Here is a 20,235-nt window from a genome sequence, read left to right on the forward strand (position 1 = left end):
CATGATAAATTTGTTATGTAAAAGATATCACTACCGTGAGAGGTTTATGCAAAACAAAATTTGTGATATCAGGAATATGGTTTAGTATTTTAAAAATGATGATTAGCTCAAATGTGAGTAAAATACGTGGTTTCGTTTTAGAAAGGCAGAACTTAATATAGTTTGAAAATTACTCCTGTAATGAGTCCATTTACAATGACTGTAAGTTGCTGGTCTATTTTCATAATAAACAAATGAGGTTTTCATGAATCACATTAACGTTAACATCCAGCAGAAATAAGGAACAACATAGAATTGCAATGAAATATTCCTTATGATAGAATTCAGTGGAAATATTCTTTATGAAAACTTGTAGATTTTAGAATGCAGATTTCAAAAAATGTATTATTTTCTAATTATCCTTTAAAATGCCCTCATCAAATTGCTTTGAAGAAGGTTAACCATCGTGTAAAGGTAAAGTAATATCCAGCGAACAAAGCAAGTACATTTGGTAGAGTTGTAGGTGAAAACAAAAAAGAAACTAGAGATCCTTAATCACAGAACGGGGTCAACAGTGCTTTTAGCAGGTGATAGCAATAGTTTGGGATCCTTAGGATATTCCTGTGAGGGAGGGAGGCCAGAGTAGCATGACGTCCTAGTGAAGGGTACATTCGCGCCGGCTTCATTCAACACTACAGACAGGTGCCAGAAAAGAGGAGAGAAAATTCACCTTTGAGGGATTGAGGATAATTTCCGATCTCATTCTCCTATCCTCTCCAACCCCAACTTTACCCGCTCCTCCAGAAGCATAGGGCATTTGAAAAGATAAGGACGGTTGATAGCTTTCCTGTCTGGAAATGTAGTGTAATGGCATATTTTTCCATTTAAAATTCTAAAGATATACATTTCAAGGCAGCAGAGAGACAGGGCTCAGGGAAGGTGATGTGATCTTGGGTCCTTCAAGTTAGAGTTGCACAGGTCCTCGTGTTGTGGGGGTAGCATGTGTTCCAATGGGGGGCTCCTGCACACAGGCCTCAGACCAGCACCCAGCATGGAATGGCTGCAGCCTCGTTGTAACCCAGTGGTTGTCAACCGGGGGTGATTTTGCCCCCTAGGAGACACTTGGAAATGTCTGGAGACATTTTTTGATTGTCAAGACTGGAGGAATGGCATCTAGTGGATAGAGGTCAGAGATGGCACTAAACGTCCTACAATGCACAGGACAGCCTCCCATGACAAAGAATTGTCTGGGTCCAAATTTCAGTCGTGCTGAGGCTGAGAAGTTGTTGCAACCTGAGGGCTTAAGCATAGTGCCTTGTACATAGATGGTACTCAATAATAATAATAATAAATGCTTATGGACTGCATGAATGAGTGAATGACTAAATCATACTTGACTGAAACTACGTAACTTTGGAAAGTGATGACTTTATCAAGTCAATAGGGTACACTTTGTTCAATTGGACTGGGCTGAGTAACTCCAAATTGGCAGATGGATACCACAGAAAAAGTGGTTTTCTTCAGCATATTACTACAATTCTGTTATCTGTTGAAACTGATGGTTTATTTCATCCAGTCTATTTTTCAGGCTTTTATTCATTTAACAAACATATTGTGAGCACTTACTGTATGTCAAATACAATGTTAGATGTATCTGAAAACACAGTAAGGAAAAAACACTGAAAAATACAGCAATTGTCCCTGTCTTCACAGAGTGGACATTTTCCTACCAATTTAAGTGTAGTATAACTTAAGTGTAGTATAGGTAACACAACGCACACATGCTCTCAATAATAACTTGAAAAAATGTTGGTTCACCTTCCACAAATACTATTATACAATTTTATCTCCTTGCGGTCACATTGGCTATGGTATATAAACTTGTCAGGTTCTAAATTAGTGTGGTACTAATGTAGATTGGAAAGCATTATGGTGACGTGTCCTTGATATTTAACTGTAATCACATTAAAAATATTATCAAGAAGACATCTTGGGTGAACATGAAGACCTCGTCTCTGCATGAATTCATGTGTGGCATTAGAATTTCCACCTAAGGAATTTGATTGGTTTAGTATCAAATATTAGAAGGGCCTTGTAGCTCAATGATTAAGAGTTTGACTTCTAACCTAAAGGTTAGCAGTTCAAAGCAACCCAGTGGCTTCGGGGGGAAAAAGGCCTGGTAATCTGCTCCCATGAAGATGACAGTTTAGGAAACCCCATGAGGTAGCTCTGCTTTGTCCTGTGGGGTCGCTAGGAGTCGAAATCAACTTGATGGCACCCAGCAACAATAGTGTCAAATATTAAGGTGCACGTGTTCGTTTTGGTACTTTTCAGTAGATTAGTAAGAAAAGATAAACAGTGTGTTGGGAGTGTGGGCTTTGAGATCGGGAAGACTGGAGTTCCAGCCACAGCTTCTCTACTGTCGGGTAAATGGAACAAATTGCTTAGAGGAGCTCCTGGAGCTAAGCACTCCATATGGGATAGTTTTCTTCTTTAAAAAAAAACAAAAAGTTTATAAGCTTGTATTATAACAAGTAACAATAAAGTATTCAGCACCCCTTTAGATTGCTAATTTGCTTGATCTGTTCTTTTTAACTTCTATCAAAATCATACACGTAAATAGGTTAAGAAGTTAAAACATATTGGAAAGCTTAGTGCAGTTAAAAATATCTTTTTTTAAAATTCCACTTTCTGTTTGTTCCTGGCACATGAAAATATCATTGATTTTTATATTTTGGACTTGATATCCAACAGCTTTGCTAACCTCTCTTATTAATATTAATAATTTATCTGTATACTCTTTCATATATTCTGTGTACACATTCATACTATCAGCAATGTAAGTTTTATTTCTTACTTGCAATTCTTTTATCCTTTATTTTATTTATTGCCTCATGACTTTGGTAAGAATCTCTAGTACAGTGTTTAATAGAAGTGGTCAACCCTTCAGTTTTTCCCATATTAAAGGGAACCCAACATTATTTTAACTCTAAGTATGATGTTAGCTGTAAGATTTGTTTTTTGGGGTGGGGAAGAAGGGAATAGCTACCTTTTGCCATATTAAAGAATTTCCGTTATATTCTTAGATTGCTAAACACATTTGCCACGAATGGACGTTAATTTCATCAAATGCTTTTCCTGTGTCTGCTGAAATAATCGTATAATATTTCTCTTTTCATCTATTAATTCTAGAAAATTACATGGTAGGTTTTCTGATGTTAAACTAATATTTTATTTCTGTAATAAACTCAACTTGGTCATGATATTTTATATTTTTATATGTATTGCTGGATTCTGTTTGCTGATATTTAGTCTAGTGTTTTTGCATGTCTGGTCATGGATGAGATTGGACTTTTAATTTTCTTTTCTCTTTCTATCTGTGCTGGGTTTTGCTAGCAACATAAAATGAATTGGTAAACATCATTCCCTCTTCTGTTCTCTAGGAGAGTTTTGTGAGATGGATATTATTTGTTACTTAAATGCTTGGTAATATCTTCTGGTATAGCTGTCAGAGTCCTATTGCAGTGGTATTTTTTGTTGTGTATATGCGCGTGTGCACGTGTGTGAGTCACTTGATTTTAGAATCATTTAATGGTTATAGGATTAATCAGGATTTCCATTTCATCTTTGGAACTTTTGATAAAATGTACTTTTTAAGGACTTCGTTCATCTGATTTTTCAAGTTACTGGCATAAAAGTTGTTTTTAATATCTTTTTAATATTAGAACAATCTGTAATTGTATCCCCTTTTTCATTACTGATATTGGTTGTTCATGCTTTCTCTCCTTTTCTTGATTAATCTGGCCACACGTATATAAATTTTGCTAATCTTTTCAAAGAACAGTCTTGGCTTTGTTGATTCCCTTTATTCTGTGTTTGTCTTCTATTTTGTTACTTTGTACCCTTTTTTTCTTTATTTTCTTTACCCCCATACTTAAAAAACAAAACCAAACAAAAACAAAACCACTCGTCGCCCATTTGATTCCAGTTCATGGCGACTCCATGTGCATCAGAGTAGTATTGTGCTCCACAGGGTTTTCAAAAGTAGGCTCTGACTCATGGCAATGTTATGTACAGCAGAATAGAACGTTGTCCAATACTGCATTATCCTCACAAGTGCAAGCATGTTAGAGTACATTGTGGCTCTTGTGCCAATCCGTCTCACTGAGGCTCTCCTTTGCCCTGTCTGACCCTCTACAAAACATGATGTCCTCTTCCAGCGATTGATTCCTTTGTATGATGTGTCCAAAACAAGAGAGCCAGTGTTCTGTTGTGATTCACAGGGTTTTCACTGGTTCATTTTCAGAAGCACATCTAGGTCTTTCTTCCTAGTCTGTCTTCATCTAGAAGCTCCACTGAAACCTGTCCAGCATATGTGTGACAAGCTGACAGAAGGATGGTGGTCTTATAAACCCAAATCAAACCCGTTGCTGTGGAATTGATCCTGACTTATGGTGACCCCACATGTTTCAGAGTAGAACTGCAGTCCATAGGGTTTTCAAAGGCTATAATTTTGGGGAGCCCTGGTGGCACAGTGGTTCAGAGCTTGGCTGCTATCCAAAAGGTCAGCAGTTCAAATCCATGAGCTGCTCCTTGGAAACCCTATCGGGCAGTTCTACTCTGTCCTGTAGGGTCACTACGAGTTGGAATTGACTCGACGGCAATGTTTTTTTGTTTTTTTTAAATAATCCTAATTTTTTTTTATGGAAGTAGGTCTCCGGGCCTTTATTCAGGGCTACCACTGAGTAGATTTGAGCTGCCATCTTTTTAATTATTAGCGGAGTGTAGACCATTTGCACCATCCAGGAGCCTATACCACAAAAGGCTGTAAATTTTGCTTTACCGCTTTGGCTTTGTTGTACAAGTTTTGATCTGAAATGTTTTCATCATTATTAAGTTCTAAATATATTCTAATTTTTATTCACAATTTCTTCTTTGTCCTGTGTCCTTTGATTAGTTTAAAAAGTGTGTGTTTTATTTTCAGACATAGGGTAATTTTTTCAGTTATATTTTTGTTTTCGATTTTTTAATTACATTGTGTTTAGAGAACATAGCATGTTTGATGCCAGTATTGTAAAATGTGTTGTAGCCTTTTTTATGGTTTAGCTCATGGTAGAGTTTTATAAATATTTCATGTGAGTTTTAAGTAATATGTATTTTCTAATTGTTAAGCATTATATTTATGCATACAAACACTTTCCCTCCTACATTAGATAATGTTTGGGGGGGGTGTTATGGATTGAATTGTGTCCCCCCAAAATATGTGTCAACTTGGCTGGGCCATGATTTCCAGTATTGTGTGATTGTCCACCATTTTGTGATCTGATGTGATTATCCTAAAATCCTATGTGTTGTAAATCCTACCTCCATGATGTTAGTGAGGCAGGATTGGAGGCAATTTATGTTAATGAGGCAGGACTCAGTCTACAAGATTAGATTGTGTCTTAAACCAATCTCTTTTGAGATATAAAAGAGAGAATTGACCAGAGAGACATGGAGACCTCATACTACCAAGAAACAAGAGCCAGGAGAATAGTGCAGCTTTTGGACCTGGGGTCCCTGCACAGAGAAGCTCCTGGACTGGGGAAGATTGATGACAAGGACCTTCCTCCACAGTCAACAGAGAGAGAAAGCCTGCCCCTGGAGCTGGCATCCTGAATTCGGATTTCTAGCCTCTTAGACTGTGAGAAAATAAGTTTCTCTTTGTTAAAGCCATCTACGTGTGGTATTCCTATAATAGAAGCACTAGATAGCTAAGACGGGATGGAATGTTTCAAGTCCATGTCCTTAATGACTTTTTGGTCTATCAGTTACAGAGGGAGTTATACTAAAAAATCTCAGTATAACGGGGCATTTTCCAGATTCTTCTAATTTTGTCAATTAAAAAAAATATTTGGTGACAAATACATTAAGTGAATATGATTTTAGAATATTTTTCAATCTTCCAAGAGAATTGAACTCTTATCATTTTCCTGAACTTTTTTATTGTTAGCAATTATTTGTTATTATATGCTGCGTATTATTTTCCATCCTTTTACTTTTAATCTTTCTGTGACCTTGTATGTTACATATATCTCTCAACCACAAATAGCTGGATTTGGTGTTTTAATCCTATCTGATGGCCTTTATTATTTAATTGGGTGTTTAATCAATCCACATTGACTCTGAATACTTATGTATTTGGACCTCTTTCTAGCATTTTGTTTCGTGCTTTTTGGATTTTATTTTCTTCTTTTTCCATTTTTGGATGTTTTTCTTTTTTAATTTCATTTCTTATTATTTTGGAAATCTTACTCCCTGTACCTATTCTTCAGTGTTTGTCCTACATCTTAGTATGCATCCTTAATGAAGGCTATTGTTAATATTTTTGCCTCCTGCTGAAAAATGCAAGGAAGGACCTTAGAACATTGTAGACCACCTCCAGCCAACTTAAATGCTCATATGTTATACTACAATTTTATTGTTCTGTCTTTACTTTACAAATAATTACTCATTGTTACTGTTGTTGTTACTTGTATTTTCATACCACCCATATTTATTTAGATATACTGACATATTTGCTAGTATCTTTTTCTACTATTTCTTCTTGCATTTTAAAATAATTGCAAGCATAGTTTCCTTTATGCTGAACTGCATCCTTTAGATATTTTACATTAGTAAGGGTCTTCTGGTGGTAAGTAGTAAATTCAGTTTTTGTATAAAAAGGTCTTATTTCACTATCACTTTTGAAAATGGATTTTGCTAGGTCTTCTACATTGATAGTCATTTTTATCAGGACTCTGAAGATATAATTCCACTTTTTCCTGGTTTCCAGTGCTGTCATTGAGAACTTAACCGTCAGTGTATTTGTTGTTCTTTTTTTAAAAGTAATTTGTCTTCTTTCTCTATCTTTAGATCCTTTTCTTTGCTACTCTGCATTTGATTATGCTATGTCTATGCACATGTGTCTTTTTACTTATCTTGTTTGGGATTCATTAGGCTTTCTGAATGAGGATTTTTGCCTATCAGAAAATCGAGAAAGTTCTTAGCCATTATCTCTTAAATAGTGCTTCTTCAACATTGTCTCTGTCATCTCCTTCTGGAATACAGGTAGTCCCCGATTTATGATGGGGTTCTGTCCTGATGGCTCTGTTTTAAATAGGTTCTGATGTAAGTCAAACACGTCACTTTTTCAGTTTTATTGCCTTTTATTATCAGCATCTTTATACATCACGACACTGAAATCTGCGAGTGAACATCTGAGAATGATAACATCAGCAAATTACGCACTGCAACGTTGTATGTAGTACATATTACTAATGAAAGGATGTACAAAAAATATAGGTGTAAGTGTGGTTCATCTTAACTCGAATATATCATAAGTTGGGACTACCTATATTTATTTGACATATATTACACTTTCTTAATTATTAGTGCCTCCAGGCTCTACTGTAGTAGAGCTTCTATGCCTCTCAACCACTCATATTTTTTCTTCCCTTAGACCCTCTGTACCGTACATTTGAAAATTGATTTAAATCTCTCTTCTGGTTCACTGATAACGTCTTCGTATGTGCCTTATTTACTGTTTAATCCATACATTGAGTTTTTAATTTCAGTTATTTTTATTTCTAAAAATTCCATTCATTTTCAAATATGCTTTTAAAAATAGCCTCTTGAACCTTGATCTTGTTTTCATGCCTATCTTTTAAATTTATGCTTTTAAATATATTCCATATAAAAAACAATCTGTATGAGACCAAAAGGTCAAGAATTGCTCTGAAGCAAAGATGAGAAGAAAAGGGGCCCGGGAAATTAGTGGTCTAGAAATAGAATAACCAGAATGCAATTAAAGATAATGTTGACACATTGTGAAAAATGCCACTAATGTCACTGAACAATCTGTCTGTGTAGAAATTGTCAAATGGGAACTAATGTGCTGTGTAAACGTTCACTGAAAACACAGTAAAATATTATTAAAAAATAAATATACCCAGCATACTCATTTTATATTCTGTATTCTGTCATTCCAGTACTTGACGTTCTGCAGATCTCATTCAGATGTCTGTGGTTTCCTTGGCTACTCATTCACAGTAAAGTGGAAATATTTTCAGATAATAAAAATTAGTCCTCCCACCATGTATTTCAATATTTGTTTGTTTGTTTGTTTTTCCAGTTGCCTGGAGGCAGTACTAATTAAACTTGCATTTGAGGCTTTGTGAGCTACATAAGTAGCAGGGATTCCAGCTTTTAAGTCATATGAATGCTGGCATGAAAAGTTAGATTTCCTGGGAAAATAATGAAGCTTCAGCTATAGGCCCTATAGAACTCACTTGCAAAGGCCTCTTGCAATGCCTTGGATGGGCACTAGCAATGTGCCTACAGGGTCATATATTTTATTAATAATCATCATAAAAAGTATGATATTGAAATCACAGTTGATTTGAACTGTTTGAATCTCTTTTCACTCCATTCATGAAAAGTTAGATTTCCTGGGAAAATAATGAAGCTTCAGCTATAGGCCCTATAGAACTCACTTGCAAAGGCCTCTTGCAATGCCTTGGATGGGCACTAGCAATGTGCCTACAGGGTCATATATTTTATTAATAATCATAAAAAGTATGATATTGAAATCACAGTTGATTTGAACTGTTTGAATCTCTTTTCACTCCATTGTTTCTTCTGTCATACTTCCCTTTGTATTGTGTGGTGTTGGAGTAACCTTGGGCATTTTCATGGCTGAGTAAGCATTGAGTTGGGAATGAAACGTCATTGCAATTCGAAAGGACATTTTGGAATAATTTAATAAACTGTGTTACTAATTATAGATTTTTATTTGGACATATATTGTCATCTTTAAACTTATTTCCTAAAGAACTGAAAGACAATTTAAATGAAAAAATAATGGCATTTGATGAAGAAAACTAAAGATACAAGGGAAAGATTCGTCCAAAGGACTAATGGACCACAACTACCACAGCCTCCACCAGGCTGAATCCGGCACAACTAGATGGTGTCCAGCTACCACCACTGAGTGCTCTGACAGGTGTCACAATAGAGGGTCCCAGACAGAGCTGGAGAAAAATGTGAAACAAAATTCTGACTCACAAAACAAGACTAGACTTACTGGCCTGATAAAGACTAGAGAAACCCTGAGAGTATGGCCCCCGGGCTTCCTTTTAGCTCAGTAATGAATTCACTCTTGAGGTTCACCCTTCGTCCAAAGATTATACAGGTCCATGAAACAAAACAAGACTAAAGGGGCGTACCAGCCGAGGGGTAAGGACTAGAAAGTAGGAGGGGGCAGGAAATCTGGTAATAGGGAACCCAAGGTTGAGAAGGGAGAGTATAGACATGTCGTGGGGTTGTTAACCAATGTCATAAAATAATATGTGTACTGTTTAATGAGAAGCTAGTTTGTTTTATGAACTGTCATCTAAATTAAAAAAAAAAAATGGAATTTGAAACAAAAGCAATAAAGACGATCAATGAAATCAAGAGAAATTATCCTGACATCAAGAAGTAAATGATAGCATTTTTTTTTTTACGTCATACCAAAAGCATTATGCTATTAGGAAGAAGAGATAAATTTAAAATAGAAATAGTGAATAGAATCTGGATTGTTTTATAATTCAGCTGATGGACAGGAAAAACCATATAAACACACCGGAAACAAAGACTTAAGCTCTGTGCTGTTTGGACATAAGATAAGATATTAATGCTGAAGATGAAAACATAAAACTTTTAATATATCAGTATAATCTGGACATAGACACAAACTACTGAATGAATATCATCAGTACAAACAGTGTTTACAAGTGGTCACTGCACAAGAAACCATGAGCTGCCTTGACATCTTCCAGCTCAAAAATGAAGGAAACAATAGAGGTTTTGCCAGACTTGACAACAATCTTAAAAATTTCCATAGAAATAGACATTTTTAAAGTATTGATGAAAACAAATTTTTTTTTGATCAAACATACTGGAAGAAAAGCTATATTATCTTTCTATCCTCTATATGCAAATTGACATTTACCAAGCTTTTATCATATAAAGAGGTGATCAAAGGATTTGCAGCCAAAAAAAAGTATATGTATATAAAAATATAAATATATATAAAAATATATATATAGGAACATATTATTTTCTGATGCTTATATTTGCCAGCTTTGTAAAATATACATATTTTTTTTCCCAGTCTAAATAAATGTCTTTAGTTCTTAACCTTGCATTTAAGGAGCCCTGGTGGCGCAGTGGTTAAGTGCTTGGCTGCTAACCAGAAGTCGGCGGTTCGAACCCACTAGCTGCTTCTCTGGAGAAAGATGTGGCAGTCTACTTCCCTAAAGATTTACAGCTTTGGAAACTCTGTGGGGCAGTTCTGTTGTACAGGGTTGTTATGAGTCGGAATCAACTGGACAGCAGCGGGTTTTAACCTTGTGTTTGTAATTTTGTTTTTTTCCAAAGAGGCCTTTCTCCACAACTCGCTGAATCTTTGGAGCCTGGAAGTTCTGGATCCACACCTGGCTGGCTTGTTATGAATTCTCGGGGTAAAGCTATTTTTCCATCCCTGCAGTGCCAAGGTGAGGCAGGCAAGCTTTCTTGTTGTCTCCCTCCATGTAGTGGATTTATTTCTCATTTAGATGAGCCCTTTGGGGGTCCCAACCTATGCTGCTGTCTCCTTTTTCACCATCAAAAACCAGAGTCTCAAGGTCACCAGAGTTCTGCAGAACCGCAAAGCAGACCTAGGTGTTGCGATACCCCAGGTTTCTCAATTTCATTTTGACTTTGGCCTCTGTGGGTGCCTTTCTTGCTTGCCAGCTTCAAGACATACTTAAAAGGATTTTTAACAACGAATTTTTACAGCACTTGCTTTTAGTAAAAACACCTTTTAGGTACTTAATCTAGTATCCTTCCAGGAATGAAAATACTTGCAAATCTAATGTTTAAAATTAGGTAAGTTATTTACCTGAATTGTCAAGAATTTTTTCCTTAATACATCAAAGTCCCTTTCTCTGTAAGGTTCCTATAATTATAAAAAAAATGGGCACTATATATTTTCCTTCCTTCTAAGAGAATATTGAACATCATTTGTCATTTATTTTATGACTAATATAACGGTAAACATCAGCCATTGTAATATGCCAAAGCTATGGCCTTCTATCAGTTCTCAGCCACTGGCAACCCACTAGAATTAAATGGGTCAGGCCCTTGATCTAATTTCAGATATGAGTCACTAAAAATATTACAGATGACAAATAATAATGCCACTCATGTTCACATTGAGAAAGCCTTTAGCAAACTTATTAATTCTGGCCAGATGTTCTGGAAGGAGACCAGGGCTGGGGAAGCTGCTGTTCTTCCCTGAATCTGCTGTGGCAGAGGCGTTTGCAAAGATTATGGCATTCAGGATCACACACACACACACACACATGCTGAGGGAGGGAAACCCACACAGAGTGGTGTTTGACAAGAGTGACCCAGATCCAAACAAGAATTAAAATGCTCTCTCCTTTCTCCCATAGACTGCAGAAGGAGTAGACTCTTCTTCCTATTTTATAGGTTGGGAGAGTCATTTATGTTGTGTTTAGCATTCAAATAAAAGAAGAACACACATTCTCCCTAGAGGCTTCTTCAACGGCCAGAAAAACACTGCTCCTACTTCCTCATTTTATTTTAATCGAGTTTGCAGTATTCAGAGCATTAGCTCTGCTTTTATTTCACCTCCAACACAATAGACCACTGGCACTGCCTGGCTGTTTGCATCCACTCTTTTTTGCCTTCCTTGCCTTTTTCATAAATTGTGAAGAGTAAGTATACCCAGCTATTTCTAGAATTTGTGCAGAATATAGATTTTTTCATCTTCAGAAGAGGCACTTCTACTCATTTAATACCAGGCAGACATTCCCCGTACTGTCTGGCAATGAACTTAACTTTGGGAGCAAGCAGGGTGGAACGTTGGTTTGCCAGAGCTGACGCTGAAAATGCTCGCGCTGCCTCCATGCCAGATGAAGCTTTTCGCTAAGTCCTTCCACACTTCATAGTCCAGAGCCATGCCTTAAAATAAAAGGACATGTTTCTTTTATGGCCACTTGCCAGCCAATCAGAGCACTACAGCCCTTTGGGAACAGTCTGTGGATCATTGGTTCTACAAACTGTGAGCATTTATTTTGTGTTCTACTGTTTGTGGATGTAGAGATTCAAAACATTGCCACTGAGTCAATTCCGACTCAATACGACCCTATGGAACAGAGTAGAACTGCCCCATAGGGTTTCCAAGGAGCGCCTGGTGGATTCGAACTGCCACAATTTGTTAGCAGCCGAGGTCTTAATCACTACGCCACCAGGGTTTCCATTCAGAGATTAGTAGGACAATTCCTTTCTGAATGAGTCTAGGTGTAGTAGAAGGAAAAAGGAGGGAAGTTTTTTATCATGTTCTAGGAAACCCTGGAGGCCTAGTGGTTAAGAGCTATGGCTGCTAACCAAAAAGTTGGCAGTTTGAATCCACCAGGTGCCCCTTGGAAACTCTACGGGGCAGTTCTACCCTGTCCTGTAGGGTCACTATGAGTCGGAATTGACTTGACAGCAATGGGTTTTCGTTTTTTTTTTATCATGTTCCAACCTATTGCCATGGAGTCGATTCCAACTCATAGCGACCCTATAGGACAGAGCAGAACTGCCCCACAGGGTTTCCAAGGAGTGGCTGGTGGATTCCAACTGCCGACCTTTCGGTTAGTAGCGCAGTGGCTTAAGTGACTGCTAATCAAAAGGTCAGCAGTTCAAACCCACCAGCTGCTCCTTGGAAACCCTGTGGGGCACTTCTACTCTGTCCTATAGGGTTACTATGAATGAGAATTGACTTGATGGTGAAGGGATTTTTGAGTTTTGGTTATCATGTTCTGGCCCTTTGCTCATGAGCTAGCCAGATACTATTTAAACCACATGAAAATTCTACAAAGTAAATATTATAACCTTGGATTTAAACCTAGGTTTGTCTGATTGCAAAGCCGGTACCCTTTCCCCTCCACCTCTCTGCATTGGTCAGTTCATTCTTTGTCAGGTATATGAAGATCACATACAAAGATGTATGTATATATATACCAAAAAAAAGAAACCCACTGCTGTAGGGTGATTCCGACTCATAGCAACCCTATAGGACAGAGTAGAACTGCCGCATAGAGCTTCCAAGGAGCACCTGGTGGATTCAAACTGCTGACCTCTTGGTTAGCAGCTGTAGTACTTAAGCACTGCACCACCAGAGTTTCCATGTATACACACAGACACACACCCACACAAAACACATATATATAGGATCATGGAGTTAAGTAAAATTTTTTGGATCTTCAGTTAATTATATGGAATTGTTGTAGCAAAAGAAATAAGTGATAGACTTCTTTTGTTATTTACCATAGAAACGAATGAGCTATGTAAAGCTTTTTCTGTTGTGTGGTTATATATATATATTTTTTTATTAACTTTTATTGAGCTTCAAGTGGACGTTTACAAATCAAGTCAGACTGTCACATATAAGTTTATATACATCTTACTCCGTACTCCCACTTGCTCTCCCCCTATTGAGTCAGCCCTTTCAGTCTCTCCTTTCGTGACAATTTTGCCAGCTTCCAACTCTCTCTATCCTCCCATCCCCCCTCCAGACAGGAGATGCCAACACAGTCTCAAGTGTCCACTTGATATAATTAGCTCACTCTTCATCAGCATCTCTCTCCTACCCACTGTCCAGTCCCTTTCATGTCTGATGAGCTGTCTTTGGGGATGGTTCCTGTCCTATGCCAACAGAAGGTTTGGGGACCATGACCGCTGGGATTCCTCTAGTCTCAGTCAGACCATTAAGTATGGTCTTTTTATGAGAATTTGGGGTCTGCATCCCACTGATCTCCTACTCCCTCAGGGGTTCTCTTTTGTGCTCCCTGTCAGGGCAGTCATCGATTGTGGCCGGGTACCTTGTGTGGTTATATTTTGAAGAACTGTTTGGATCTTCACATCAGTGAAGTCATGAGTTGTAGTGGGCTCTATTTCACTTGAAACATTGAAAGAGAAACAAGAGTTCTATGCTTAAATCATCTGCTAGCTCTTTAAGACAAAGCTAAATAATCGTATTTAGATCAATTGCTAAACCACTAGATCAAAGCTATAGATAGGTTTCATATTAACCAAAAAAAAAAAAAAAAAAGACAAAAAAACACCTCACTGCTGTCGAGTCAATTCTGACTCATAGTGAACCTACAGGACAGAGTAGAACTGCCCCATAGGGTTTTCAAGGAGTGGCTGGTAGATTTGTATTGCTGGCCTTTCGATTAGCAGCCAAATGCTTAACCACTGTGCCACTAGGGCTCCAGGTTTTATATTAGTTCCCCAATTTTTTGATTGGCAGCAGTTACCTAAAATAGAGGGGTTTTGAATTTTATTTTATTTGGACTCAGAGGGAGAAAGTACATTTATGGACTAGTCATATATTCATACCTACTGGCTTTGGTAAAACTACTAGTTAAAATCTAGAAATGTTTCTTCGAAAGCTTATTAACATTTTAAAAGATACCAAGTTATCCTATATTAAACACCACAGTAATAGGAAAATTATATAAAGCAACAATTATATTCCTGATTTTGAAGGAAGATTGGGATAAGAATTTTGTTAATAAAATGTACCTTTATGATTGAAAAGTCAAATCTTAGTTTGATTAACAATAATCCTGGAACAAAAGAACAGATACAGTTTTATATTTTCAACATATTGGTTAAGTGTCTTATGTCAGATTTAGAGAAAAAAAATCAGCAATATTAAAAACCATTTTCCTTGATATACATTCTTTGTAATTAAAATGCTAATAAACTAATTGCTGGATTGTTTTCTTACCAACATAATATTTCCCCCATGAGCTCTCTTTTTATATCAATTATAAATGTGTTCACTTGCTAATAACAGAAAATCTGATTTTTTTCATGGCTTTACTAAATAAATAAAAAAAATTTTTTTTTTCCACACAGTGAGAAGATGATAGGTCAGGGTTACTAAAGTTGGTTCAGGCACTCGACAGTGCTCTCAAGAACCCAGCTCTTTTCTGTCATTCTATTCCATCATTATGAATGTGTTGGCTTTTACTATCATAAACCAAAACCAAACCAAAATCATTGCCATTGAGTCGATTCCAACTCATAGCAACCCTGTAGGATGGGGTAGAACTGCCCCATACAGTTTCTAAGGAGCACCTGGTGAATTCAAACTACCAACCTTTTGGTTAGCAGACATAGAATGGCTTCAACAAACTGAGGCATTATGTCCACGTTCCAAACAGTAGAAAAGATGAAAGCCCTTCTCAGAAGGCTTATTTGGGATGGGAAGCCTCTTCCCAGCAAATGTGTCTTTAAATATCTTTAGCCAGAACTGGGTGACTTGCCCATTCCTGGGCCCATTATTGGCAAATAGGAATTATCATAGCTAGCTTCATCTCCTGGGGCTGGGAGAGGCTTCCTTTCCCAGTGATCAAGTGATCTCTGCCCACTCTCTTAACACAGAACTGGCATGGGGCCTGTGAGCAATGGACTTTGTCATTCATGAAGAACAAAAATATTTTCGGGATATGAGATAATAATTAGAGCATAATTTTCTTGCTGAAATATCTTGTGACAGATACTTTCCTACTTCTTAAAGTTTGAAATATAGACATACGTGTTTCTTACGAATAAAAATAGGTGAGGGGATAACATCTTCTCAGGCTGTTGTTACAGATGATAACTCATCATATCATTATACTCTATCACCCCCTCAAAATCCTGAACTAAGTCTAAATAAGCTAACCTAAAGCTAAAGTGGTCAGTTTCCGTATCAAAAATCTTGAATAAACTCTTGGTTATTTTTTGATCCTTTTTTTTTCCCCTCATAGTACAAGACACAGCTTTTATTTCAAAACTGTATTTCAATTTAGTGAATAACAGAAAAGGGTAGTTGGCAGTGCTAATTTTGTAGGAGAATGTGCTAGAATATTCCCTAATCACTTTCTTAGAATTTTGAAAACTAGGCGTTAAGTCCAAAACTGTGAAGTGTCTCTGATTTTGCCCTACTTGCAAACTAACAAGTTAGTCTGCCACAGTTTTATATACATACACTGACAGATGACACAAGACTCCTGGTCAGAAACAAAGATGGCTTATGTCTCTCAGCAAAAATAGCAAGTCAGAGCAGCATCTTGCATTAGTTTCTCATGCCCCAGTTCCCACAAGATGATGTGATAAATAAATGCCAGATGTCTATACATGCAGTGCCCCACAGGAGAGGAACCCCGGAATTCAGAGACTCTAAAATTTTATAGGGCTGCTGGCACATCTGCCTGTCTTCTTCTGGAGATGAAGAGAACTCTTTACCTTGCAATGTAAATAAATCTCTCCTGGGAAGAAGAAGAGTGCTTTATCTCTACCATCCTGGGATGTCTCCACATCTCACCAGAGGAACACATTATCTCTAGCTTCCAAGGCTGTTGGCTGTACAAACCTGTCCTTTGCTTAGAAGGCCTACACCAGGCAAGAATGTAAGAAATCTGTGAAGAATTGTCTCACAACCTGGGCTGACATCATTCTGGAATTTCATTTCAACAGAAGTCAGTAATTTGCACAGACATTTTTTTTTTTTTTTTACGGGATTTAATGTTGAAAGTAATTAGTAAAAAGGTAAACAATTTTTTAAACACTTTATATAATAAAGGACATCAAAATTTTCATCAGAAGTTTTTCTGAAATCAATAGATAATTCCTGTTTCTCTGCCAGCGCATTTTATAGTTAACACTGCTGGGGAAGGCCTGAAGAGAGGAAGGATGAGGGAGAGCAGTTTGCACAGTTAACTAGACTTAAGTGGATATTCAGTTAACGGCTCTTTACCATCAATAGCACTGGAGAGGTGATAGCATCCTTTGAACAATGACTAATTTTTTTTGTGCGTAATGTAAATTTTCACTCAAAACCACATTAAATAAATATAAAAAAAGAATACTTCAGAATCATAGCTTCTAGCAGTGAAAGACTCACCCGTTTTTTTTGATTCAGTGCTTTTAAGTCAGAGACAATCAAATGAAGCCATTTGAATTATGCGTCATCTTTGGACGAACCTTGAACACACCGCTTTGTGTTTACATGTCGTGGCACCTTCTACATCTCTTCAGTCTGTTGTCCGTGAGAGCGATTTCCCCGTGTTTTGAAGCACTCTTGTGTTTAGCCTGTATTTGGCTGTAAAAGTTTGCAAATGGCTCTGTGATAGAATATTATTTTTGAGTTTGAGTTTAAAATAATTATGAGCCTCCCAAAAGTTGAAAAATTAATAATGTGTTGCCAGAAAAAGAACGAGTGCAATAAACTATTATATCACATTTTGTGTACAAAATGCACTTACGTATTTTTTTTTTTTTTTTTTACCAACAGCTTATTTTCATTGTTTATATATTTTACTATGCGTAAAAGTTATTTGGCTAGAACTAGCTAGTGCCTGGCTACCATTACCAACCATTCTAATCAGGGCCACAATACATGGGCCCTGATAGAATGAAGGAAAAATGTGGAACAGAATCCCAAATTCCTGTAAAAAACAAACAAAAAACCCACACCAGACCTACTGAATTGATTGAAACTGGAGGACTCCCCCAGACTATTGCCCTGAAATACTCTTCAGACCTTGAACTGAAACTAATCCTTGAGGTCACTTTGTAGCTAAATAACAAAGTGGCTCAAAAAATAATGACTATCACCCATAAAGGACTTCATTCATTAAAAAAATCACCTCAAAGAGACCAAATGGTCAACAATTAATTTAAAACAGAGATGAGACTCCAAGGGGGCAGTGAAAGTAGATAATAGAAATGAAACAGCCAGAAAGGAAATAATGAGAATGTTCGCACATTCTGAAGCATGTAACCAATGCCGCTGAGCAGCGTCTGTGGAAATCGTTGAATGGGAACCTAAACTGCTGTGTAAACCTTCACTGAAAACATAATAAAATCTCATTAAAAAAAAAGTTATCTGGTTATCTTGGGTTGCAGTGAAACATATCACACTTTTTTCCCCATTAAAACTGAACAGCTTTTCACTTGATGGCAAGGTTGTCGAAAACAAAGTAAAGCCATTAAGTGAGAAATGTATATTTATCACTTTGTGAAACTGTAGTTCTGCGAGGTCGCCACCATCTGCACCTGGCCCAATTTCTCTCAGGTCTGAGAATGAGTGACAAAAAGTTTCCACCTTTATAATTATCCTCAGGTTATCTCTTTTACATTTCTCCCCGATAAAAATTCTTTGAAGATATTGCAATTTTCCAGTCATTGTGGGGTATCATTGTTGGTAATCCTAACAATAGAAAAGAGGACCAAGGACTTGAGTTACAATGAGAAGTAGAGTTACCTATACGTAAGACTTTTCTATCACATTTTAGGGAAAAAATTCACTCATCCAGGTCTAAAAGGAGATACGTGAAGTCTCTAGGCAGGCTAGTAATTTTTATGCCTAAATAATCAAATACCCTTATTAGTTCGACTTTTAAAGGTTGTAAGAAAAAAGGATGGAGAAGCTTGCCCCCTCGTGGCAGCCTCCTTATATTGGCTACTAAAAAAAAAAAAAAAAAACCCAGTGCCCTTGAGTCGATTCCGACTCATAGCCACCCTATAGGATGGATTGGCTACTGGTCCACGCAGTTCAGCTCTGGCCTCAAACTTGCACCACCAACTCAGCAAGATGAAAGCCCTGTCATTCACCAGCCCTACTCTCCCAAGAAGGCAGTTTGGGGCTCATCTGTTGTGACTTTGACACATAGAGGTCTCAGCATTCACCGGAGCCACTTATCCAGGTATTCCTTTCAATCACATACAATGTTTTCTGATAGGATTCTGGTAAATAAATTTTTTTCCATCTTGTTATACTTCCAGTTATGTTTGGAGCATCCCATATAGATTGGCTCTCTATGAAAATGCCTAGTTGGCCTAGCTTTTCGTCTGACACTGCAGTCATACATTCAACAAATACTTCCTCTAGGCCGTGTCTTATGTATTAGGCCCAGAGCTTACAATACGGTAGGAAAGCAGGCAATGGAGCATGCATGGATGTAAGGCATGTTTAGTCTTACAGTGTTATGGAAGCACCTGACCTGGTCTGAGGAATCCCTCAGACAAAGGGCCTGGGGGGACAGGAGGGTTTCAGGCAGAGGGAATAGCCTGTTGGAAGTGCCAGCAGTAAGACAGCATGGAAAGAGAGTATTTAAGGAATTGAGAAGAGTTCAGTGGGACTAGAGCACATGAAGGCTGTGAGAAGAAATGAGAATGAAGGGTAATGAAGAGCGACGTAAAGGAGCTCATGCACTGTGTAAGGTGTCAGGATATTTCTGAGGGCAACAGGAAGTCACTGAAAATAAGAAGCGGGGCAGGGGCAAGAACTGCTTCGCATTTTTGAAGGGTTACTCTTGTTATAGAGTGAAGAAGGGAATGGTGAGGGGCAATAGCAGCGACATAGAAACCTCTTTGGTGGCTGCTTTAGGTCTGGCCCTCCAAAAGCTGGCCCTGATGTGAGAGTTCGTATAAAACCCAAAACCAGTTGCCATCAGGTTGATTCTGACTCAGGGCGATCCCATGCGTGTCAGAGTAGAACTGGGCTCCACGGGGTTTTCAATGGCTATGATCTTCTGGAAGTAGATTGCCAGGCCTTTCTTTCCCGGTACCTCAGTAGATTCAAACCTCCAACCTTTTGGTTTTTAGTTTAATGCTTACTTGTTCACACCACCTTTGTAGACAAGTGATTTCTTAAGAAAGCACTGCCAGAAAAGACCTGTAAGCAGGGATGACTTACCCAATAAGCAAGGTACGCAGGGCTTACTTGTGTTTACTTACTAACCAGTAACGCAGAATTTCACGGGGAGTTCACCACATCTGCCGTGCGCAGTTTCACCTGTTTTTTCAAGGATGTGGTAAAAAACAGGTGAAGTTGTGCACGACTGATGTGGTGAACCCCCTGTGAAATTATGCGCTACAGATTAGTAAGTAAACACAAGTAAGCCCTGCGTACCTTGCTTACTGGTTAATCTACCCCTGTCTAAAAGGAACTGGGAGAAGCAAAACAGGGCAGGGGAGGAAGCCAAGCAAGGGTACAATCCCAGAGAGAGTCCCAACCTCAGCCAGATCCCATTGGAAGCTCTGGAGAGTAAATTATATTTCAGAGTTTTAATCTCCTCAGGGAAAGAGAGCTGGGCTTCTGTATTTTTGCCAACTGGTCATTGACAATGGAGCCTCCGAGGGAAA

General features: G+C 37.8%; 1 pseudogene; it reads left to right on the forward strand.

Annotated features, from left to right (window-relative positions):
* Positions 1-20,235, forward strand: part of LOC104846399 (ATP-dependent RNA helicase DHX8-like) — a 31,074-nt pseudogene that overhangs the window by 2,332 nt on the left and 8,507 nt on the right.

The sequence above is a fragment of the Loxodonta africana genome, chromosome 27 (genome assembly GCF_030014295.1).
Source record: "Loxodonta africana isolate mLoxAfr1 chromosome 27, mLoxAfr1.hap2, whole genome shotgun sequence".
In the NCBI taxonomy this organism is placed as follows: domain Eukaryota; kingdom Metazoa; phylum Chordata; class Mammalia; order Proboscidea; family Elephantidae; genus Loxodonta; species Loxodonta africana.